Genomic DNA, 26,072 nt, shown 5'->3' with positions numbered 1-26,072 from the left:
AGGGTTTTTTTTACTGCAGACTTCAGCAGGCCTGGGACTTCACCCCAGTCATCTGCCAGAAACACAGTTCATTGACAGATCCCTGCCTTCTGACTCCGTACCGGAATATCAACACATGCAATCACAAAAAGTAATTAGTGACACCGTGTTCTTCAAACAGACCTTCAGCCCTGTATCAAACTGCCAAACTAGAGTTAATTATTTTACTGGGAGATTACAAGAATATTTAATGCTGATCTTAATGCCTTAATTATACTTCTGCCGGGTAAGTGCCTGCAGGTTCCAAGGAGGGCAACCTCAACGTTTCAAACATCGCCTATATGCATACACTGAAAGAAGCTTTTCTTGGGACTCAGGAAGCAAAGTTTCTCCAAGAAGATTGTTGAAAAAACACTGCCAAGACTTGTAACTGCATGCAGCCATGGGTTAGGAGCTGGCCAGTACTTGAAACCACAGTATTTCATTTAGTCAAGCTCAGAACAGTGACAGAGCAAAAAATAGTATAGGAAAACGTCTGCTTACACAGCAGCTTAAGTCTGTAAGCCATTTTGCAGAATGACTTACTCTGGAACCTTGCTCACTGTGCACTATTCATTTCAAGAGGAAATATAACTAATATCTTCAAGTCTCACAAAAGCAATCAGAACACTGCTGCTAATGAGATTTTATAGTCCATGCCAAATATCCTCATATCGATTTTCTTATTTCTACCATGAAATTATGAATAATGTATTTTGCTCTGTATCTTAAACTAATTCTCTTTCACAGGGACAAACGTGTAAAAACCCTAATGTTAATTATTTAAAATTTCTATTTATCTTTACACGCAAAATTAATAGCATTGACTGCGTTACGTGTCCCTAAAGTAAGATTTCATTCTCTGTTGGAAGAAAAATTGCATCCTTAATTTCCAGTTATAAATATTTAGATAATGAGCAAAACTACTTGAGTAACTCTGACCTAAAGGTATGCTCAACTTTTGCATATGGACTCCTGAGTGAAACCACACTGCCAGTCTGTGTGAGAGTTTGGCCAGATCATGAATAACGCAAAAATGCACTCTAACATGTCTCAGCATCACAAAAACTGAGTGTTTCACATCGGTAAACATTTAAAAACAACAGAAAAGGCTCCATCTGAAAGTCAGGTTCTTTCCACTTGCAATGACAGACCAAGAAGGTAATTATGTGACAACTCTCATCTCAGCATGCCACACTCTACATTTAATTTTTAGTGCAGTTTTGGTGCTGCACTCACACAAAAATCAGCTACTTCATCATTTTTAACAGTAATAAGAGATGAGCAGCATTCCTTAACGTTGTTCCTTACACATACAAACAGAGTAAGTGAGCTTCATCCTGCTCTCCTCACTGCTAGTCTGAACAGCCCTTTCAAAGATGTGAATCTGATGCAGATCTCTGCTTGTAAGAGCTGGCAAAATAAGAAAATTTGGCATTGCCCTGAGGAAGTCTTGCAGTAGGTCATTCTTAATCCACACCTGTAATTGTGGATCTGCCTCTGAACAACTCCCCAGGACTCTTAAGTGCGGAAAACTGCACTAGTGCAAATACTTTGAACTGGGATGCAGATTTAATGAGGTCTCAGCTGACCTTAACGCAAACTCCTTCTGAATACAGAAGCTTGAATCCACAAGTCTATTTCTGGACAAACATCTAACAGCTACAGAACGGCCTTGCTTCACTCAGAGGGCACAGCACTGAATTTCTGTAGTTTTCTCTTTTACAGTAGTTTGCTTTTTATTTGTGTGCATATATGCACATATACATATGTGTCCATATAAGTTATATACATGTATGTAGAAGTTTATACACATAATAGTGATATAATGTGTATATACAAAAACAGGTGAAGAGGCAATAAACTAGTTGAGTTAAACTTCACTCTCATAAATAAGTACATATATATACACCCATACATATATGGCTAGATATACATACACACAGACACACATTCGATTACAGATAGTTGAGCAAGAAGTTGCTGTCTTTCAGGCACACACATCCAGGATCCTGATTTTCAAAGTTGGTGCAAGTTAAATTGGCACCAATGAAATGAACTGAGCTGGCAAAATTGGTAAGAGCTGAGGATTTGAACATCCTTTGTGAATATCAATCTTACTCAGGTACAGAAAAATGCACATTTTCAAAGACATTTAGACATCCTGGTTTTGACAGAATGATCTACTGTTTGTATACGTGTATATATTTTTCCCCTTTTCCACCTGGGAAAGGCAGCAATACACATGCAACAATAAACCCTAACACCAAGGCATTCTTGGCAATAACAGATCACTTGCCTGGCTATGAAAATAAGCTCAGTTTAAAATTTGTTGCTTTTCTCCAGAAAAGCAAACGATACTAAGTGATTCAACTTTCACATCTATTTACAGAAACAATTATAAAAGAAGCAATAGCACATAAATCTCTTAAACCCCAGTGTATCTTACAATCCTGATTTAAAAAACAAATGCCTGCCTTTGTGAAAATCATGTTTAATAATTCTTATGGGCACTGTACAGGGAAATGAAAGAACTGTAGCTTCAGGCACATTTTGCACACTGATGTGTTTTCCAGTCTCCCTGAACAGGAGTAAAAAACTACTGGAAATAAATATAACATCTGCATTTTCTCCCACTTCAAATTTTGTAAGAGCAGAGGGTTGAATTTTATTCAAGCATGATGTCAAGGGAGAGCGGAGGAACAACTGACCTTTGAATCAGTAACAAAGTCTTATTAAAACCAGCTAGATGTACAACAGTTAAGCCTGAAACCAGCCGCTGCACTGTTATGGTTAAAAAAAATCTCCAGCAGGTCTTCAGAAGAGGGTGGGAAAAGAGAATATTCTACCTGCAATGCTCAGCTGAGAATGAGGGAATACGCTTCTGGTTCTTTCCCCTGCATTCCAAAGCTTTTGTTCTAGTAAGAACACCACCAAATGCTGCCATCATGCTGCTGAGATACTGGGATAAGCATACTGCCACTCATCTTCACAGGTCAGTTGGAGCTAACAGACACTTTCTGCATTAATAGCCTGAGAAGAGCCTTCAACCTACCGTTCCTGGCCTTCACTGATCAACAGGAAAAGCCCCCCTCCTCCTCTGCATTCAGGAGCCTGCAGCATCTGAATATGCAGTGGCTTTCATGCAACCTAAATAAATCCTAATTTTAACAAAAAAAGTGAGTGAGTGCCTTCAGGGAATGAGAGACAGGGAGGCTGCAGACACCGCCTCTTTGCAGCCTGCCTGGGCTGCTCAGCAGGGCCTTCCTGGTGGAGCAGCCATGTGCCTTCAGAAGCACGTCTCTGGCCAGACTCTGGGAAATCAGTGGAGCTTCACCAGTTGACAAAGGATGAGGATTTGTCACCATGTGCATGTAAAGCTGCTGGCATCAGCCTTCCAAAGATTCCCCGGAGATTCATTGCCTTCTGGCTGCCCCATTGCTTCCCATCATCTGTCTCTGATTTCAATTTTGCTTTGATTTTGAAGGGAGTTGCAGATAAGCTTGGGTGAATAATAGCTTTGAATTCTTATGTTTTCCTTCTTCCTCACCTCCAATTGCTTGGGATCTGAAATGAATTTAAGTTGTGGGTATGCTGAAATTGTGGGAGAAATGTAAGTTGAAGAATTTGAAGTTAATGGTACTTTTAATCAAAAAAAGAATGGTTATTTCAGGAAAAAGTTATTTTAAAGAAAAAAGGAAATGGGCAACACAAAAGTGTCCTCATTTAGGGAAGATTATCCTAAAGGTGGAGATCTCCAAAACAAGAACTTCAGAAAACGCATGAATTTGCAGACTACTGCAGACTGGCCAGAGCTGTGTATTTTGCTCTACAGACATTTCCAGTCAAAAAAATTACCTTCATGGTCTAGACTGTACATTCCTCAAACGTCAGTTCCTAGGATCCTGAAGATGGGCACCTCAAAACCCAGGAATCAGTCCAGGATTCACAGTTCAGGAGGGATGTACATGCTTGAATGGTCTTACTGGTATCTCAGCATCCACATTACGGAACTTCTGTCGAAGCGTGCTCATCTTGGTATTACACAAATACAGCTAATTTTCGAACAAACAAGTTGCTCCACGTAAAGCTGTCTTCTAATATCACTATTCAGTACATCATTAAACCAAGTAAATCATCGTTCTGAAGAAGACTGTTTCCCAGAACTACTGGCACACTCTTTTCTTTCAGAGAAGAGAGAACTGAAGTGGAGGTGATGAATGCACAAAAGCAGATCAGAAGCCTGGGAACTTGCACTTCCACCTGGCAAATTCCAAACTCTGCTCCCGTATTTAACCCCAGCTCTCTCGGTGCACATTCCTCATCAGAAATTACTGCAGGAGCAAGCGCCCCACCAGCAGCTATTCCCAAACAACCGCAACTCCACTTTGTTCAGTTCATCAAGTTCTAAGAACTTGAATCAGAAGGGCTGATCCACGCATTTGTGGCAAGGAAATGGCTTTGAAAAAAAGGTGTCTTTTCTGTTTTATAATCCTGCTGAAATAGCACTCTGCATCTCACATAGATGCAGGAGAGAGAGCAGACCCACCACCAGCAATTTCTGACAGTGTTAGATGCTTCTGTTGGGAATCTCATTACCATTTCCTAGGAGCAACCTGTAAGTATTTTTTCAGTCTCATTATTAAACACAGAGCTTACAGAAGTTAGTGTGTTTCACATGCACAGCATAAATGCCACTTTAAAATCACATCAAGGGTGTGGGATGAGATTTTCAAGGTGAGATTGAGAACTCTAATGGAAGTGGAAGAAGAATTTAATCAGTCACAGCAAGCCTGTCAAACTTTCTATTTCACTGTCTGCCAAGTGCAAATATGCATGATAACCATTGCTTAATAGATGAACTCTAACATACATTAAAAATCAACTATTAGAACAGTTGCACAAACACTTAAAGTAAAATTTGTAGCAGGATATGCCTCTGAAGGCTTATCCTTACAAGGCTTTTGAAATGCTTACATGAAGGACTGTTGTTGCTTTCAATCCTCTATTTATTCATAATGTATTGAGACAAGAAAAAGACTCATTTCAGCTTCCAGATCCATTACTCCAGGCAAGCAAAATCAGTTTAGTCTACGTTTCTTTCACCAGTACTTAATTAAAACTCCATGGTAAAGGGAAATAGTTTCTCTGCAATATTAATCTTGTTTCCTCCTCTTTCTTTTTAAATGGGAATAAACATAACAAAGCATATCATTAACTAAATTCTGAAATTAAGCCTTGTGCCTGCATGGGATCTCACTGACATTCAGCCTCAGTAGTTTCCAATATCTAGACTCTTACCTGGGGGCTGGCAGGGAAGCCCCCCTCACTAACGTTGCTTCCTACAGTCAGTCTCAAACCTCCAGTCATTAAACAGGACCAAAATTTCTGTTACACACCAAACAAACAGAGCAAAACCTTTTAATTTAAGTCAAGAGACCACAAAAAGAAATAATTAGCAACAGATTTCAATCCCATAGCAGAGCTGCTACTCCAAGAAAAAGAAAAAAGCAACATACAGCAGAAAGCCACGGCCTATTAGTGGAGACAGCATTCAGGCTGTGACTGGGAGGAAATTCATTTCTCCGAGTGGTGCTGTACTGTGTGAACACACACAGGCACTTGCATTAACAGAGGCTTGAAAATCTCTGCACCACTCACCCCACGTCGGGCAGGCAAATCCTTCGCCAGCATGTGGATGCGGTGCTGAGACAGTCCAGCGGCCTCCTAAGTGCTGAGTTTTACAAAACATCGTAACGGCAGCTTTCAAAAAGGATTTGAAGAGTTCCAGGAAAACTCTGAGAATTGGTGAGAAACCCTTGTAAAGCACAAGGAGGCAACATGCAAGCAAAAAGTACATGAATGAAAGCCTGACAAGCTGAAGGCCCAAGTAAACTTCGGCTGGCATTAATGGGCAAGGTGGGCATCAAAAACTGACTTTGTGTGGGAGCTGCTGGGCAGAGGGGACACTGCTGGGTACCGTGGGATAACTTGCCACTGCAACCATCACAGCACTCAGTGATACTGCAGGAGCTATAAGCTGTAAGCTCCAGCACATATCAGCTTAAACCCACAGAGATATGACAAAGGTAAGTTGCAGTATATGGTACAGAGCGAATAGGTCTTGCTGGACGGAACTGAAAAATTTCATGCTTCCAAACAGCAGCTGGTTACAAAAATATCCCTGACACATTTTCATTTAAGTGCTCGGTTTGATGATGGTCCTCTCTAGCTCCCTTAGGACCAATTTAAAGTTTACCACATCCTTTCTTTGAAGGGTACTTCTGAAGTGCTTGCAGAGTTTACAAACCAATTCAGCTGTTAATATTCTATTTCTCTCCCTCAGCTTTCCAAAATACTTTGAAAACAAAGACTGATTTAAGACCTTCTCAGTATATCAGGATGCACATCTGCTGCTTACTTTAACACCATTTCCAGTCAACTGCAGGAACACTCCCCAAACGGATGCAAAGCTGAGTAAAATCCATCTCAGAATATTATTTTGCATTTCCCTGCTAGATAGCCTGAGTCTCCTTTGCTTATACGGTACAGTGGAGTTACACCTGAAGAGAACTCAGACTTTCTCGTGCCATACCTCTCTTTGCTATTGCTGCTGGCAGTTACAGCAAAACTGAACTTCCTCCGTTGTATGTTACAAAGACTGACTGGACGTTCACTGTGATGTATGGCCAAAACGAATGAAATAGCTGTTAAGAATAAAGCGGTATAGCTTGCATGAAGCCGAAGTCTGCATCCAGTCTGAACCACCCCAGCACCTGCTTTTTTTTTTTTTTTCCTTCATGCCAGTGAACTATTAGAAGTCAAATACACGTGCTCACCGTTCCTCCTCAGTGGGAATTTGCTTTCTAGTCTGCTTCGTTGTGATTCTGTTCTATCACACACGGAGAAGAAACAAACCAACAGAGAAACATTTTCTTGGTGATTATGGCCCATCTGACCTCAAGCAAACACTGGGCCATTCTCTGTATACTGCATTGTCCGTGCTGTGATGAACAAGGGCCAGTGGACTAGGTTTGCATTTACTTATTGACCTCAGCTTCAGTGCATCTTGCACCAAAGAGCTGACAAACAACTGATAATCCAATCGGCTGCTGCCAATCCTAGGACCTGAACTTTTGAGATTGTTGGTACCTGGCAGTTCTTATTAATTGCTAACCATGCAAATCTTCTACCTTGGAGCAGGGTGTTTTAGGAACCCAGGCTCTCATATTGCTCTTGCTAAGACCAATTGAGTTGCTCACTAATAGGCATAGGTGGGAGACTAATCCCTTCTTTGGTCTTCATACCAAAAACTTTTAGAGAAAAAAGCCAAAACCTAAACCACGTTGCACCTAGTATTTTCCTCAAGTAACAATTAAACTTACCTAAGACTGATTGCCCTGACCCATCACTAGCTGTTGTCTCCTCTGGCAGGGTGACAGTCTCGTCCTTGCTGTGTTCTGTCACATTTATTTCTCTCTGCCTCAGAAGAGCCCAGGGAACTCCATGCTCTTCTTCAAGCATTAGTCAGCTCTGTCTTAGGACAGAGCCAAAATGCAGCCGGACTCAGGATACAGAAGAGCAGCAGCCTGGTGCTTAGCGCAGCAGCAGAACCACTCTGGCCTGTGAAGTTTTCAGAGCTAATGAGTATGTAAACACAACTACAGCAATAGCTGCACTTGCTTATTTTATTCTGACAGCTGTGCTTCAGCTGTGATTATTCTCTGTTCTGTACCAGTAAATGTGCTATCTGCCACATAATGAACTCTTCATAATCAAAACCCTCAATATTTGACCCAGTAGTTAAATATTTGCAAAGAGATTGACTGAGACCGCTAAATCACATGCAGGTTCTAAAACACAGAGATTAGTGTAATGTTAATCAGGCCCTGCAGTATTTCTCGGTGACTAACTGGACAGGAACAAACCAGAATATTTGTGTTAAAAGACCCCAGAAGGTGCACATCACAACAGCTCTGCTGCAGCTGGCTGAAAACACAGACTGCAGAGAATAAGCAGTAAAAATATACAACCCTTCCCCCCAACAAACAATCATCATCATTCACCCAAAATGTTATTTCCACACTGAAATCCTGACCTCCAGCTCCAGTTATTTGACTGATGGTGCTGGCAAAGGGGGCAGCTGATGAATTGAGCCATCAGAATATTCCCAGCCCGAAGGTAATTCTCAGAGCGCGGTGATCCACTCCAGCAACTGCTACGCTTCACCACTGCTTCCCAGCACTTCTGATAGGGACTGCATGCAAGGCTCCACAAAGATCCGAGGACCCAAGACAGAAATGTCTTGCCCCAGCAACAGGGGAAATGAGTGGTTTAGGGAGTCCAAGACAATAAACCACAGCAGGATTCAATGGAGCGCATTTAAGGACAGTTCAGATGTCCAGGTTAAAACCCACAGTTTTGGGGGAGTATGAGTGATGGTGACTGGGACAGATGTCTGCACACTGTCATTCCTACATTCGTGAGCCAGATTCATCTCTTAGGAGGTTACAACTGTCCATGACCAGCTTTACACATGGGTCCTTTGTTTCACCAATATCAGGGCTTCCCACCTGAGCTGCGTTGAAGCTGTCAATGCAAGAACAGGCTGGACCAACACCAATTTAGGGTGGTTTGCACGAGAAGGATGAGTGTAAGCCATTCACCCCCTTTGTTAATTTATCCTGCCAGCGTGGGTATGCTCAGGTATTAAAATCCAACTTGCTAACATGAGCTTTGCAGCTTTCCACTGCTGTCATAGTCTATTGTCCCTAACCCAAGAGGCAAATAAACCCTTTACAAATAAATTTCAATTAGCCAATCTTTCCTATTGTTAAAGATCAAGGAAAAACCCCGGAGAACCCCATTAACATGCAAATGAGGAGGCACACAAACACAGCTCCTATGTGAGCCTGTATCAGCAGAAACACAATTAATTCTAAATACAGATACACCCAATGAGATTAACGTTAGGCAACTTTGTAACAGACTCTCATAACCTATTAATTTATACCCAGTGCTACCGAGACCCCCCCCAAGAGCCTCCCTGTATCTTTGCTGCCAAAAATATCAAATCCCTCTGGGTAAGTGGCACCAGATCTTCTACGTTTAATCCTAGTAGAGACAGTTGTACAATTTCCACCATAATGCAACTGTGGGAGTTGGGTTGCAGAAATGGGGCCAAGCCCACCTTGCTTTGGCATGGTGAAAGCTACCCCAGTGCTGTGTCTCCATTAGGACTTTTCACTCAGTTGTCTTGCCATGAAACTACACTGCAATGGATTTTGCTTTGCACCAGCTGTGCCATTCCCCTGACCATGCAGCTCACAGAATCTTAAGGGCCTTCCCTTTAGACTGTTTACGAGGGACAAAGCTAGCATCAAGCCCCAAGCCTTCTGGGCAGCACAGGAATTTAGGGCTAGTAACTTCAATGCAACTCTAAACGTTTTACTTTGTCATTTTGCACTACTATCTCTGGTCTGAGCCTTGGTTTTTTTTTTTTTTTTTTTTTTTCCATTGACTTTAGACAAGTTATTTAACCTAGCAATTTCTTGAGGCAGCAATAACTTTTCTTCCTGAAAAGAGAATCTTGACAATTTCTAATTTAATATTTGCAAAATACTTTCTAGAGTGATTATGATTATTTCCAAACTGAAATGCAAAAATAATCCAAGCCCTTTATCATATTTTGCCAGAAGAGCACAAGCAGACCCCCTGTACACTTGTATGCCCAGACAACAACCATGAAGCACTTTTCATTAGAAATCATTCAGGTCTTTAAACAAATTTATGTTGCTCATGATTGCTTGCCTCCAACCTTTCCACCAAGATGTGTGATCTCTTGTTATTTTCATTTTTTCTACTACCCCTACTCGAAAAAAAAAAAAAATTAGACACTCTACAATTTCCTCAGAATATATTTTAAAACATATTTTCCGCAAGCTTTGGCTCCTGCAATTGAGTTACAGGTGCAATGTTTATTCAGCCAGGAAGCAGGAATAGTATTATGTTGCTGAGCGTGAGCCACACAGCATAAGTTCAAGATTTTGAATAACATAGTACAGACTAAGCATCTTTTTAAAATAAAAATACCGTATCAATTGAGGAAAAAAATAAAAACCAGCAGCATAAACAAAACCATTTCTACCAACAGTCAGTCTGTGCATTTTCTCAGCTCTTAAATGATGTCAGGTCCCCATTCCTCCCTCCCAGTTCTTTTCAGACAGTTTGACAGGGAACTAAATTGTGCCATACAAGACAGTTTCAGAACTCCTGTATAAAGCTATAGAATTGAGATATATTGGCTCCCATACAGCCTAGATCCCCATATAGCCCGAAGACAGAATGTTAACGCTTGTTAGCAGGCCTGTTTAAGATAATTGTAGCATGCCGTCCCAGCAGCTGATGTCTCTCACATCCACTGCAAAGCCCATGTGATGCAGTTACATGCAAGGGAGAGCTGCTCAAAACATGTCGTTTAATTGCAAATGAGCTACCCACGAATCATTTGTGCCACTCTGCGTGGGCAGCGTCCAGTGGGGGACACTGCTTACTGAGCCTTGCGTGGCATTAAACAGGAGAGCATTCCGATCGCCTGCTCCATGGAGACACCGAGCCGTTCCCTGCCAAGGAACTGCAGCAGGAAGGCACTGATGGCCTCGCGAGCCCTCAGACAGAATGGCTTAGGCAAGGCAAAGCTTCCTAGTGTGGCTTTACTTCCCCAGAGAGACAGGAAAGTAAAAAGTGGCTTGGAAAGCAACAGCAACATGCAACACTACCAGCCCTGCTCCCTGTTTAATGTTCCTAGTTTAGATTTTTTGACTGGAGGCCGAGGTGGGAATGGTGACAGAAGATATTGCGTGGTTGTGTATGTAGTAGCTGCATTTGGACAGTACCAGTGGAAAAATATTGACAGGCCAAAGGATTGTAGATTCAGCAAGTATCAGGAAATAGTCATAACCAACCTATATTTGATGGAATTGCTTTATATAGATTATGCTTGTATTGACTCCTTCTGGCAGAATTCTAAACTGAAATTATTCCTCTGAATGCACACAAAACAACAAAATCTGATGTATGCAAACGCAGAACTACTTCTGAACAAAGGCCATAGAATTTTTCTTCCAGCTATTTTAGTTCAGGAAGATACTCATAGGAATAAAGTACCAATGGAAGTTAACTGCAGACTTAGGAACTTGTAGCACGATAGAGGCAAATCACCTGGGAATTCTGATTCAGCAGCAACTTCTCAGGCTGTTCAACTGTATCAGAATCCGGTAGCCTTGGCCCATGCTAATATTCCTCTTGCAATATCTCAGAAGCATTATGCTACCATTCAGAGAAAGTCTAAAATATATTCCGATATCCAAATATGTTCTTACCTCAACAGGAGGCCATTATGGTATAATCTGAAAAGAAATGCTACTCAGGAGTAGGGTTCCATTGCTATATGGACAATGCAACTACGGAACAACACAAAGTATCAGATCTGCTTCTAACAGGTTTTGAACTGGTATTTAACAAGGAAGAGGGGCAAGCTCAGAAATAATTTATTTTGGTTAAGTTTAAACACATTTTTAGTTTGCCTCCAGTAATTAGCATGACAAATTGAGTTCAGTGTTCTGCTCTCTGATTTTCTTTAATAACTATGAGATTCCTGGACTTCAAACTGAGAAGTGTAAATGGCACTGCATGCATGAAAAGTGTAGAGGATCCTAAAACGCTGCAGTTGCTAGCCATAAACTGAACTGAACACTCTGAGCAGCCACAGTCGCAAGAACATCCTGGCACATCCGTACAGCTGCTCTCTACTGCACTCCAGAGCTCACATGCCCCAGTTGTCCAGCTTGCAAAAAAAAAAGCGTAGATGTGTTCTAACCTGGAGCAAACTACAGTTCCTTCACAAAAAATTGAGTGCACATGACAGCTTTTCTCAGCAGAGACTATGGGATAAGACCCGTAATAGGTTTGGGCTGTCTTTCCCCATACCCCTTTCTTTCTTTTTCCCCAAATGACACGGTGAGGACTATTCACAGTTGGTGTAAAATGCAAAGTCAGCATGGATAAACTATTTCTGTTACTTTTGAGCTCTGTCATCCGTCTCCACCTAACACTTAAAGAGTCTGTAGGGATACGATCATAGCTGGACTGTAAAATAGCATCTGAGTTGAGACCCTAATTAGAGGTTTTGGATAAGCTGTTACCCTAAATAGTGACAAACACAACAGAAGAGCCACAAGCAGAAAGGAGCTCTGCTGTCCACTAACACCCTCGTACCTGAGGTGCTAGTGCTTCAGGAATTGCAATTCCCTGCTGTACAGGATAGCGCACTTAAGACCCTACTTTCAGAATTTAAGACATGCAGATCTTGAGGTAGCTCACTGCAAAAGGATGTATTTATTTCCCAGTGCTGAAGGTCTCAGAATAAGGGTCCGTTACCTAGATGCATGCAGAGCAGTACTCACAGAGTGCTCCAGGATGGGAATGGTCCTGACAGCTGGAGCAAGGAATAGAAGAGTTTTGGGGTCTATTCCACAAACTGAAATGCAGAGAAAAGGTCTTTCTTCAGAATTCCTGTATGGAAAATGGGGATTGGATAGAAAATTGTGAGGATCTGAATACCTAAACACTGAAAAGGAATGTCCTATCGCAGCCTCAGAATTACACGTTTCTTTGGAACATCTCTACAGGTTGCCTCAAAACTCTTAGCTTAACTTCTGTTACACTCTCGTCTCCTTCTTACTGTCTGTAATTTAAATGGTAATTTGCATCTACTTTCTAAAATCTATTTGTGAAAGGGTTTTAAGTTGTGTTATACATGATTAAACTAGTTTAAAAAAGATATCCTAAACACTCTTCCCCAAGCCAGTAGTGATAAAACCTTTTCACGGTTTTTTATTATTTATTTTTAATGTTGAAAGGAAATGCAGTATAAAATTATTTGTATAGATTCATGATTATGTCTCCAGCTAGAATTTCAAATAGCTTAGATTCAACAATAACAGTACTTTGTAGTTCAATATTTGTTACACACATTTCTATATAATGATTGATTACAACAGAGAAGGGAATTATTTTAGTGCTTTGGGGGTATTTTACAAATAGATATCCTTGTCCTTTGCACAAATAATTTCTATGTGATGAGCTACTCATCGATTACAACAGGGTCAACATGAAATAAACAGCTAACAGATGCACTCTCTCCCCAGAGATCTAGCACATGTCAAAGTTGCCATGCCAAGACATGCACTGGCCTTTCAAGCAGCGTGAATCAAGCTCTGCGGCATGAAGCCTATAAAATATAAAGTTCGATCCCATTATTTCCCTTTTCTGACTGCACAGAAAGCATCCTCATCTCTACAACAGTCTGAGACTGGGCTGACATAACAGAGCCTAACTGCACACATACAGAAGCCCCAGGAGATAGGCCCATACTCAGAACAACACACTGCTACCATGATCCAGCAGTCCAGCTGGTTTGGGAAGCACGTGCCTCAAATAGGGCCATGAAGGCCTTTGTGCTACCACCCCAAATCTGTTCTTGGTACCAGAAGTGGCTCTGGTATCTCTTCAGACAGCAGATACCACCTGATGTAGGTATTGGTGGTGCCTTCTACTTAAGGCAGTAAAAAGTGAGTCACAAACAATTGCCACATTAATTGTTGACGTGAAAGTACAAACACATTTAGAGAAGGGTGCTGAAGGCAGCCCAGCACAGCATGCACTAACACTCCCCAAAGCCCGCCCAAGCACCATTTGCAGCTATTTGCACAGCAGCACTCAGATTTTCCTACCTCTCTCCATTTCATGGCACTGAAGCCCAGTTATCAAGCCCAATTATTCTCCAGAAGGCTGGCACGTTCTCTGTCAGAACTAATACTACTTAGCCTGCATGAGGTGACAGATGTGCAGCTGTGGTTCTGCTCAGGACAACTCGCTTGGTGGCACTTGGCTAGCATTTGGCAGCTCGGTTATGCAGTCAGCCATGATGCGACCACTTCACTGGTGGTGTGTGGGGGACTAATTGGAACATTTGGGGTACTTTTCCTCATTCACTTGCTATTCCTTAATTTCTGCTAATAAAGCCTTTTGAAGATAAAAACATGCTGGATAAACACTATGCATTATTACCATCTTTGCTCAATGGCTCTTGTTCTAAGATATCTGTCATAGGTTACCCAATGAGATAAGCAGCAAATAAAACGTTATCCAATTTTACCAGCTGCAAGAAGAAAGACAAAAGAAAGATACAACACCTGGCATGCAACTGAAGAAATACAATTTTCTGCTGACACCTTGCTATGAACTGAAGGAGCCCAGAATTAACAGAGAAGCTCAGGAGAGCTACTTGCCCTTTCCCCTGAATGAGGATGTGAAGAATTGGGTTTTGACACCAGTAGGTGCTGAAACCACAGGGAGAGACTATTTCGTTCATCTTATGAGCTTCCAGTTTAACTCCCGCAGTTCGCTCTTAGTGATCATAACCCAGCACTCCAGACCAAAACAGTTCGTGATAGTGTATAGATGGGAAGCGCGATTTATGGTGAAGACTATTTACCGCTGTTTCTCAGTTACTTCTGTAGTAAAGTCTAGATCCAGGATGCAGAGGATCCACCTCAGGCACATAGTTATACTGGACTGATGTTTAAAAGATTAAATCACTGGAAATAAGGGAATTCTGAATGATTGACAGTATCCCCTAACATTCATTTGACCTATTAATGTACTCTGTTAAAGTTCCCCAGGATCTGGCATTAGTTGCGTATCCTAAAGCATTCAAAGCAGTTAAGTTGGACAAACGTTAATAGGGGACAAGTTCACATCTTTGCCACGTAATGCTTAGAGGCGTTGCCCCCCAGTCACACTGCTAAGATAAACAAAAATCCCACTGCCTGTATAAAGGACAGTTAGGGAAAGCATACACTGCACCCCTGTGTGAGGAACTGCATTTTCAGCCAGCCACACTCTTCCTTCCCCTAGACACTTCTCTGGAAACCCCATCACTGGACATCATTTGCCAGGATCTGGCAGAGGAGAAGCTGCCTGTGCAGGGGGCTACAGCAGTACCCAGCTCTGTTGGCTCTACATGAGACTGTAGCAAAACCAGAGACTGGGCAACCCTCATTTTTCAGTTCTCCTCCTAAGTTCCCCTGCTACAAAAATGAATTATAGGAGTCTGAGAAAGGAACTCCTTCCCTGTGAGCTGTTTACCCTTGTGGAAAGCTTTGCCTCTTCACTTATTTGGATTCATATTACAAAAAATATTGCTGCAAGCAATTCCAGCTCCCTGCAGAGCCTGCTTTGCTCTGCCTCTGAAAGAGAAACAAGTACATAATTCCTGTTTATCAGCTGGAACACTCCAACCTGCATCACTTTTCAGGGTTAGATCACCAGCATATATAGAGAGCAAAATGCTCGCTTTTTAGTTATAAATGGAGAGTCTAGGGAAACCTGAAAGATGTAGTGACCACCGGAGGGTCCAGGTGCAACCAGTGACCACATACAAACCGAAGGGGATGGGAGAAGTAAGCCTCCATTCGTTCTGCCTCACTTGTAATGCAATGGGAGCTTAAGCCATGACAAAAATTAGACAGAAGTACAAGTTTTGAAGTCACAAATATTAAATCAATACAAAAAGAGAATACAGACTTTCAGTCCTACTTTAAAGCAAACACAACAAATAATAATGAAAGCAAATTTTTCTCAGGGGTAGACCACAGACTGCTTGGGTCTCCAGTGAAAAGGCTGCAAAGCAGCGCTCTACAGAGAGCTCGCAGAAACGTCTCAGAAATGCAAAACTCCACGCAAATGCAAAGAAAGGGAAAGATCTCATTAGCTACAAGGATCATGCCCTACTGAGTATATCTGTGCTTTTAAAAATTACCTCTGGTAGAAGTAATATAATAGATTGAATGACTCAGGTTTTCATTACACAGGAGCTTTACTGTGCTATTCCAGCAATATAAAGGCCTTAAAAGTAGTCAAGAAAGGTGTCATACTCGGGAAAATCTGCTCAGCTTTACTTCCCAATTAGATTAAAAACACCCGAATTATAAATAAGAGGTGTTCCAGAATGCATAGATAAGCTTTGTTGCATGTACCAGACAACTCAGCAACTAGACAGGAAATATATTTGGGGCATTTATTTTCATTTTTGTTGATGTTCAATGTTACAATACCATTTTAGCAAGGACCCCAGACATGCCTTTGGAATAGTTCAGGCAATCAGCTCTTTTAGTATCACATGCAATATTTATTATAATAATCACCTTAACAGAAAGATACTCCCTTTGACTCTAGAACATTTCTAGAAGTTATGAGAGCTGGGTTTAAAAGCCATTTGCGCTCAAGTTCCCTGTACATCTCTGAGCAAGCCATTCACTGTCTGTGCTGCAGCTAAGTACCTGTGAAGTTGTTCTACCCTGCATAAGAATTGTTTTTAATAGACACTGTATATTATTAGTGTGAGGTGAGGAAGTGCCTAGAGTCTTCACTAAGGGAAGAGGACCGTACTGTGCTAGGCACTGCAGTCTGCAATGATTTTGTCTTCTCTGTGCTGGCCCTCAGTGGTTTCACATTATAATCACATTTGGTGGCAAGAAACTCACATAAGGCCTCCTCTACATGTAGTGGGACAGATCTGTAAAAAAACGTGTATTGGGATTGACCAATCATGTACTTAGCTTGTGTTATTTATTTTTAGTTTGGGTGTTCCTGATTTAACTTAACAGCAATACAGAACATTTGATTAAAGATTTAATATTTGATTGCCTAATTACAGCTTCAGTTACAGTTATAACAGCACTGAAAGTTTCTCGGCTTTCTTCCCTCCCAGGGAACGTTTGAAAAATGTACCCAGCAAAGAAGGCAAAGGAACACTTGGCTTCATGGCAATTATTTTGTGTATGTGGTGTATTGAGCTCCAGTTGGGGAACCATAAAAATTACTGAGATAAGAAACAGGCTGTCAACTGAATGGAAATGTGGCCCTGGTGATTATTTAAACGGTACCATCAGACACTTCACTGTAATGTTTCAAGAGCAAATGTGCCTACAACAGTGAGGAGCCTGGCTTTTTAGTCTTGACTTCCCATTCACAAGGAACCTACAGGTTCCCTACAGACAGGCCTGGGAACCCCAGGTGTTTTCCTCCAAGGCATCAGCTGCTGTCTGGAGAAGCTGGGGGAGAAGGGGAAGCCATTCATCATTAGGGTTCGAAGCAAAAGAACATTATGAAGAGAGCAAGCTTCAAGTCTGAGAAAACTTCTTTGGAGGACACAATGAGGTGAATGATTTTGACCTGGCCTCCAGTGAAACTGATTTCAAATACAGCATCGCAACACGTAACGTTTAACTTATAAAAAATAAGAGGTAGAATATTCATTTCTAAGTTATATATGACCTGCGTCTTAAACTCTCAACACCTGCCCATCACATTAAATTACGTACATGGCTGAAATCTTAAAGTAATTACAGTAAAGATAACTAAATGCAAACTAATTTTCTGAAACAACTAATATTTCAAGAAGGTTAGGCCTCTCATTTTTGCAAGTGAGTTCTGTTTTTAATTATTTAATAATTTGCAGCATTACAAAGCATCCATAAGCAGTCAGAAGAGCTAAAGATACCTGAAAAAAAATCTGCATATCCAAAATGTTCCCACATCTTGGTGAACATTTGAAATTCTTGCCCTAATTAAAGCCTAGCTCCTAAATCAAGGAAAATGCGAGTGACCATTGGGTTCTTAATTCACATTAAAGACACCACAAAGGAGGCAGGCAGCAGTCACTTACTGTGGCTTCAGCACCAGGCTGGATGTTTGACCAGAATTTGGGACACAGGTATCTAGACCACACTCTAGACCTTCCCTTTATCTACGGATTTATTCAATCTCATGCTGTAACCTTCCTCTACAATCCCTCCGACAGTGACATTTCAGATATATTGTAATTACTGCACTGCCACTGCAATCAACTGGGTATTAATGATTTCTATTAATATAATGGACTCTTAAGACAGACAGGCTTTTTTTTCTCTCTTATGGAAACACGTTACGTTGCTGTCTTCAGGGAATACACCAAGCAAGCAGAAACTGCATCAGTCAAAAACTATGTCCTTCATGGTGAGCTGTTTGGAAGCAGTACTCCAGGTGCTGTGTCCTTGAGGGATTCTAGGTGCAATCTGTGCACAAGTGTAGAAGAAATATCAAAGGTCAGAAGCACTTAGTAACTGTGGGAGAGTTAGCAATTGCTCAGTGGCTAGGAAAAAAATAATTAGCCTTGCCAGGGATTTCTGAGGTAATCCCGATGTGTTATGGGACCTATTTTACATCCTGCCTGCTAAAAGGATTATATCATCTATCAGAGGTGGCTGTACTACAAACTTCCTTTTATCATACACACACCAAAGATCAGGTGAGAGGTTTAATATAACACTAAATGGAACAAAATGCTGAAGAAACTGAGATATAATTACCTCTGAAGCTTTTTCCTTGCCTAGCAGGAAGTCTTTTCATTACACGCAGTCTTTGCATTTTGAAGGCAACAGAGTCCTTCCTTGCACAGTGTCAGATGGAAAAAAAAAACTGAAGTTTAATGTGCAAAGAAAAGACAAAGCTTTCTCATCAAATACTGCTTGCTTGATACTCCAAAACAGCAGGGTAGAGGAAGTAAAAATATCTTAATCTGAAAAATAGGTTGCTATCCCTCTCTCATGGCGAGGATAGACCAAATCTTTGCTTGGAGAAAATTGGCATAATTTCTTTCCAGTCAACCAATTAAAAATAAAGGAGAGCTCTGGAGTCCCAGAGGCTCTGGTTATTTTATGCTGTGCTACCACAGACATTTCAGCCACCATGGGGTAAAGTTACCATGATGCATGTCGTTGGAGATATATTAATAGTGAAACACTAGTACTACAATTTAATAGGATTAGCTGAAATTGCTGTAATACATTTTACAGATGGGGAAACTGGGACACAGGCAGACTTAATTTTAAGCAACTAAATCCATATTTTGGCACCAAAGCAACCCGACTCTCAGTAGTGCAGAACACTGAACTCCCAGACAGCAAAAGGGCTACAGTTTCCCCTATTCACTTCTCCTGGAGCAACCACACCTCTTGCTATCTCATGCACATTCCTGAAAGGTAATTGAGCATGAACCAGCAAGAACTCAAGGCCAGAGAATATGTGCATCACTGAAGAGATGCCTACTAAGGCATGGACCTTACAGGGAATTCGTACAGCAGCTTTATGTAATCTCATGTCCTGCATCCCAATCCTTGATGCTGGCTTTCCCCCTTCTAATCTGTACTGGAGAACCTTTCTCCTCGCTTTCTTCAGAATCCAGGGACAAATTCTCTCATCTGAACTGGATTTCTCCACTGAAGCCAAGGTTGCTACAGTGTAAAAATTGGATCCCTGCTGTGAGCTGCTTTTATTTGTTTTTCCATTGAGTCACTTCTCTTCCTTAATTTCTTTACTTTTGATCACTAGTGTCCAAGGGGAAAGCAGCACCACTTCTCAACATTGCTAGTACAGGTCTAAACAAGCAAGAAAAATTAAAGAAAAAGGGCTCAGCCCAGTTCCCACAGCCATGCAACAAAAGCAGAGCACTTTTCACTACTATAAAGCAAAGCATACCATCCCCATTACATTATTGATTGTAGTATTTCTAGTACCTTAAACTGTTACAGTTTGTGCTGGTTCTTCTTACATTCCTACTTATGAAACTACAGATGGATCCTGGCCATTCTCTCTGTGCAAATTCCAAGAGAGCTGACAACATGCTGCAGGGCACGCCACAGCACCTTCATTACATCCTGCAGCCTCCTGAGGTCTCCAAGTTCATTCCTTTTTCTCAACTTCAACAGGCCAGATTAGCATCTCACTTTCCATCTACCATAGCCATTAAAACAAATTCATTCTGCTGCAGAAAATCCACATAATCCACAAGACCAAACTTGCTTACTGCAGTCCCTTAACTGAAGAAGGGGAGCATTGCATCTGGCCTAGTTATCAGCCTTCAAGCTATGGATCCCTCACCTTCGATAACACCTGACAACGTGAGTCAGGGAGGAATTTATCACCCTCTGGTGACCTCCTCCCCTGTTTCCAGCAGAAGTCCTGCTGACCATTGGTGACTTCTGTCAGTAGGCAGCTCCTACGACAACATGGACATAAAGGACATATTTGCATCAGTACTGCTTTTTGTCCAAGGCTTTTACTAAACTGAATGCCTGATGAAAACAAATTAAAATCATTTGCTTCCAGAGGGTTAACTAGAATGAAATCTGACAGCTCCTTCACTTTAGAAGGTTTTATATCCCAGATGGTTAACAAATGTAGTAAATAAGCTTACAATTGCACTTTTTCTTGTTGCTGTCAACTCTAAGCTCCCTCAAGATTAAGAAGCAGAAGGTTAATTGTATATGCATTTGTTACGATCTCTGCTTCTCTAACCAACGTTGTGTGGGAAAGAAGAGGGGAAGCACAGGATCCTACTCCCCCATCCCTCCAGCTTTTGCCAACATGATTCCTTTACACCTGCAAAAAAGCTGGAAGAACACAGCACAGAACCGCATCCTCCTCCTACTGTCCCCACCCAGAGCAGCCAGGGTGGTCCCCAAAGCTGCCAGTTTCAGAGGGCTCGAATGTGCTGTCACTCACATCCACCCTACGAGCTTCAGAACAGCCTGCTGACTCCTGCAGATAGTTCTCCATCACCAGTAACTCAGCTCTGCTGTTTAAATGTATTTATAGGCATGAATACTACCCATTATGGGAACACACTCTCCTGTCAAGCAGTTCCAGCTAATCCTCCAACAAAGCAGCAGTAGCATTTCACGCAAATGGGTGTAAAGTTGTGACATTTTTATGTGTGGAATACATATTGAGAAAAAAATTGGGATCCTTCCAAGTGGCAATTAACAAAATTATCACAGATAACCTGTCACAAACTACAACAGAAGATAAACATCTACAACTTAGCAGTGATTAAAGCACCACACCTTACTTAAATGACCATATTTGTGGAAAACAAGAGCTACTCCAGCACACAAAACCCTGAGAGAGAGCAGAAGGCAGCAGCTCCCTTTGAGTATTGGCTTTGCAAAAGGGAAGACAGCAGATGTTCAAGGCAACAGTCAAAACAATCAGGAGTTCCCATGGATGAAGGGATTTATCACATCAGTGCAGCCCAGCTCCTCCCAGATCCTCTCCTAGTGAAGTGAGTGACCACTGTGCCAGTTAAACGTGATAAAAAAACATGGCTTTACATGTAGTTGAGCAAAGAAACTCAACACCTGAAAGTTTTCCAACAGCCTGTTTTAATCTAAAGAACTTACAAGTGTCTGGTACACCCAGCAGAACAGTGACACATTACTTACACTGAGCAGTCACAATCACGCCTGAGGCCCCACCATCATGAGCATCTTGTGGTCACCCCTGCCCCGATCTGCACTGTGTTATGGCTGCCGTGCCGAGAAGATCTACACTTGTAGGGAATCTACAGATATAAAATTAATGGGCAAACAAAACATCAGTTCTGGCAGCTCACCCACATAATTAGCACATTAGAGAAAACTTTGTGAGTAACATGTTAACATCATGAGGTGATGGCACTTCGATGAGATTCTGTTCTTGTGTTTGTGTTGTAAGACAGGAAACAGACACAGCAGGAAGATGAAATGTCCAACACCAACCTCTGGACTGTTCTAGCTAGAGAAAAGTTACAGTGGCTTGGGGCTCCATCCCGTAATTCAGAATTCATCCGCTCACTATCCATGAGACTTCTGACCACAAGCTGTGAGATCCAATCCTATGTAGGTCAGCCAGCCCATTGGAAAAACAACAAAACAACTGAGTGCCTAGCCCACGCTTCTGTATACAAACAAGATCTGTGTTCCTTCACCAAGAACTCTTGGCTTTCCCCACCGCTGCTCTCACCTGCCTCAGCAACAGTTTGTGAAGCCCTGAGGCCAGCAGCGTAACAGGCGGAGCCCAGGGCGTTTGGGAAAAGGGCTGCCCAGTGTTTGCAAATGGGCTCTTCAGAGTTGCTATCTGGGGATTTCTGAGTCAATTAGCATTTATTGCTCATTTGTTTTAATTTCTAAATTTGTACCAATATGAGCATCACTCTACAGAGACATTATAAAGTACTTACAGATTTTCAGCAAATTACAAGTCTGGGCTAGATGACCTTTCCCTAACCCTAGTAAAGAAAATTCACCAGTCTAGCACAAAGTACTATGTTATGTATTTCACATCACACTGTTTCTATCCTACTTAAATAAGTCCCTGCTTACTTACAATATGTAAAGTCTGGTTCTTCACCTCTAATCTACAAAGCAGTCATAATAGAAAATGTGCATCGTCAAATAAATCTATAATTATAGATCTGTCTACAAAGTCCTTATATACTATCAAAATTAAATCTTAAATCCTAACACCAAAAGAAAATACAGGATATACTTAAAAAACAACTAATTAACAGAACAATATACAACAGAATGATACAGAAGAATATAATCTTTTGCAAGCTTCCATTTTACCATTAGCATTTTAATAAGCAAAATATCCTATTTTACTAGAGCACTGTAACTTTGGCTTCTCAAGCAATGTTATTCAGTAATTTAAATTGTTCCTTTCAGCTTTGAAAGGAAATGGACTGGAGTTTGGTCAAGAAATCAATGTGATTTGAAATACACCCACTAACAACGAGGGCATCAGTTCATACGCCTACAGCACAAAACAATCTGGAGCCATCATTATGTTTCAAAGCAAACAGCACCACAGTTAGAAGAAGTCCCACCAGCAGCTTCAAACTCCACAACAAAGTAGCTGTGATCAAACCTTTGCAAATGAAACGTTTTGATAGAAGGATAAACCTCTTCTGACAAAAAGTCAGAACTTCTATTAGAAATAAGGTGAGACAGTATGGGGACACTGCCTTACCCTGCATCATTTAGGCCCTCCTGGAGCTTTGGCACTGATTCCATCCATGGGTTTTGAATACGGCGATGGTCGCACAGCCACCAGCATCTAAAGCACATGAAAAGCTGTAAGTTCCCCAAAGCTGCGAGGCCTTGTTAGAGATGCACTCAGTGAGGGGCCACCACAGTGAAGGCACCTCAGTGAAGGCCACCACACCGACCACACTGAAGAGCAATTCATTTAAGAGCTACGCACAAAGAGCCGTGTTTATGCACGCTAAAAAGACAAACCACAGCCCACTGAAGTTGCTGTAGATTCGCTGTCGGACAGCTATTGGACAGGCACATCCCTCAATCTTTTGAAAAACTGCTGGTTTTCATTCTGCAAAATGGCTGCCCAGCCACGAGCCCGGGTTTTCTTTCAGTGGGCTGCTGCTGTTTTACTTGCAGCGGTTCCCATTAGCCTAAGTGAAGCGCTGCGACATCTAGGATGGGAGCTTGGGCTCAAGGGCTGCTCTTTAGAGTCCCACACTATGCACGTCATTACCCAGATCTAAAAAAATAATAATATTGGTATTGAATTTCTGTTTGGCTTGACTTAGGTTTCTCATCTGCTAATATTGCAACAATAGCAGTAGTAGAAATCAAAGCAACACCCAAACTTCTCGACTGTTCCATGCACTCACTAATTTCCCAGCTCATTACCAACAAAACAAATACAAATCACACAATTCATGGAAGAATTCTCTGCTTTTATTTCCTTTTGTTTAAAAGGATGCAAAGGGAAAAGTCTTGTTTTTTCAAATGGACCTTGATTTTTCTGTGTGCCTCATTAAGCAAATGCATCATTAAATAAGGTTAAAATAAAGCATTGGTCTGAGAGTTGAATTAGAGGCCCGATTAATAAAATATCAAAGAATCACAGCACAGCTGAGGTTGGAAGAGACCTCTCAAGGCCTTGTCCCACGCCCCTGCTCCAGCTGGGTCATCCAGAGCTGGTTGCCCAGGACCACATCCAGGTGGCACTGGAGAATCCCCAGGGTTGCTACGTTCCTCTGGAAAGCCTCTGCATCTTTCAAAAGCACCTGCCTTTTAGAGTGAGCAACTCACAGCGGACTTCAACACTTAGCTAGATCACCATTTGACTTCTGTTCTCTCATATGAGAAAAGTAGTTTGGAATTTAACAGTAAAACTTGATCAGAAATTATTTCGTCCTAGGAAGAGTATACTGTAAGCACCTAAAACTCTCAAACAGGTGAAAGATGGCACTAACTATTTATTAGAATGCACTAGGAAAACTCCAAATATTTTGAACAAGTCTACTTCAGAATGAACAGTGCCTCAGGATGTTTGAATCACATTCGTCTCCAGTTCTGAAGTTTTGTTTTTATGGATTTTTTTTTCTCCACTGCTTGCCTCAGCATTGAGATTCTGCAAAGGAACATGCTAGAAACTGAATTTTATGCCTTTATGACTCCTCTCTTCAAAACTTCTAAAACTCAGATCTCCTTAATCCTGGAACATGATTTATGTATAATTTATGTGTGCAAACTCAAGTCACATATACTGACTTTTGTGCTTTAGGCCAGAGCAGTTCCAGCAGTCCTTTCTTTGTAATCTAGTAACAAGGAAGAAAAGAGGTCTGATAACACCACACAATACAACTGTACACAGACAGCCATTCTGCATTCCTAGCCATCAGTCAAGCACCAGAGAAAAAAACCTCTTCGTATTTTCAGAATTAAACAAACATGACTGTTATAGCCCTCAGAGCTATTTCCAGTACAACGCTGATCAGGAAAGAAAGGTACAGGTTGACTTGCACCAGTGTTGACACAGCAAGTGCTACCTGTTCAAGTTATCAACGTCTTCGTAGATTCTTTACTCTATATGAAAATATAAGAGCCTGTACTTGCAAAATTTAATATTTACGTGGATTTACCATGTTTTTAACTAGATTACAAAGCTTCCTCCCTTATTAAGAAAAGGCTTCAAAACATCAAATTAATGATTTGAAGCTGTATATGGACAGTTAATTTACACTTAGCTAGGGAGAATCCACAGCACCAAAGTTATTCCTTCTGAATCTCAAACACACCATTCAGGGTCCTTACTACTTCTAGTTACCACTGCAGGATCAAAAATAGCCCGTGGAATAATTCAGACATCTGCACAGCAACATCTCTGAACGCGAATCTTTTTGATTAAATTCCAGCTGCATTAACATACCTGTAATGGCTGCAAATTCTTTCTTGGACAGTAACACTTAACTGGATTAGGACCACATAAAATGGAAGAGATTAAATTGTACAAAATCATAGGGTTGCATTCACGAGATAGTCAGTGCAACAACAGATACTAGCAAAATAATATTGTGCCATGTCCATTTCAAGGAATTCCAGCATTGCTCCAAAATGGCACAAAATGGCTAGTTCTGATTCAGGGACACAGCTCCAACATTCAGAACGGGGTATATATCCAACGGTCCAGGGACCACATTTGCAAAATACCCATTCACCACTGCAAAGGTATCGTAGCAGGTGATACAGCAGTAATGAAACAGCCAGATGCCAAGGCAACGTGGGAAGTTCTGCTGCAGCTACAGCATAGTCTACAACGTTTCCCAATTACCTGCACAGGCCTTAGAAGCACTCCTCTCTGCAGGCATCAAATCAGAAGTACAGCAAAACAACTTGCAAAGGTACATTAAAGCAGAGCTCAAAAACTGTCTGTCAGAATCACGATGTATGGGCACGGGCAAAGGCCACAAATCAATCTAGACTGCACTATCTAAAGGAGAGATTTGAAGGAATAGGAGAAGCAAGGAGAATCATTAATCTTGCATGTACCAGGCTACAGAAGTGGCTGTGATTCTGATCCACATTAACGAGATGATGGAGGCAAGAGTGACTGTCCATGCACCAGCAAAGGGGGGGGGTCCCTAAACTCTAGTTTCTGCTTCAAGAGCTGCTTGAGCACTGCACATGAGAGATTTTTAGCTTAACTAGCAAGAAGAAAAGAACAGCATTATTACTCTTTGCTCTCCAAAGAGTACTTTGCTCGCCCACTTGCAAGGTCTCCATTCCATTGCTGTGTGGCCCCATTGCAGGGTTTTTTTTCTG

At 41.5% G+C, this 26,072-nt stretch overlaps 1 protein-coding gene across 2 annotated transcripts in view; it reads right to left on the bottom strand.

Moving 5' to 3' along the window:
• TOM1L1 (target of myb1 like 1 membrane trafficking protein) overlaps window positions 1-26,072 on the bottom strand; it is a 521,826-nt gene that overhangs the window by 460,543 nt on the left and 35,211 nt on the right. The window contains exon 4 of one of the 2 annotated variants that reach the window (XM_035558753.2): window positions 12,483-12,591. The exons of the other annotated variant lie outside the window; for it this stretch is intronic. The gene's annotated coding sequence lies outside the window, so the exon portion shown is untranslated. The remainder of the gene's footprint in view (window positions 1-12,482; window positions 12,592-26,072) is intronic. 2 annotated transcript variants of the gene reach the window in all.

This window comes from Cygnus atratus, chromosome 18 (genome assembly GCF_013377495.2).
Source record: "Cygnus atratus isolate AKBS03 ecotype Queensland, Australia chromosome 18, CAtr_DNAZoo_HiC_assembly, whole genome shotgun sequence".
NCBI classification, from domain to species: domain Eukaryota; kingdom Metazoa; phylum Chordata; class Aves; order Anseriformes; family Anatidae; genus Cygnus; species Cygnus atratus.
This window is presented reverse-complemented; position numbering and strand designations above follow the sequence as displayed.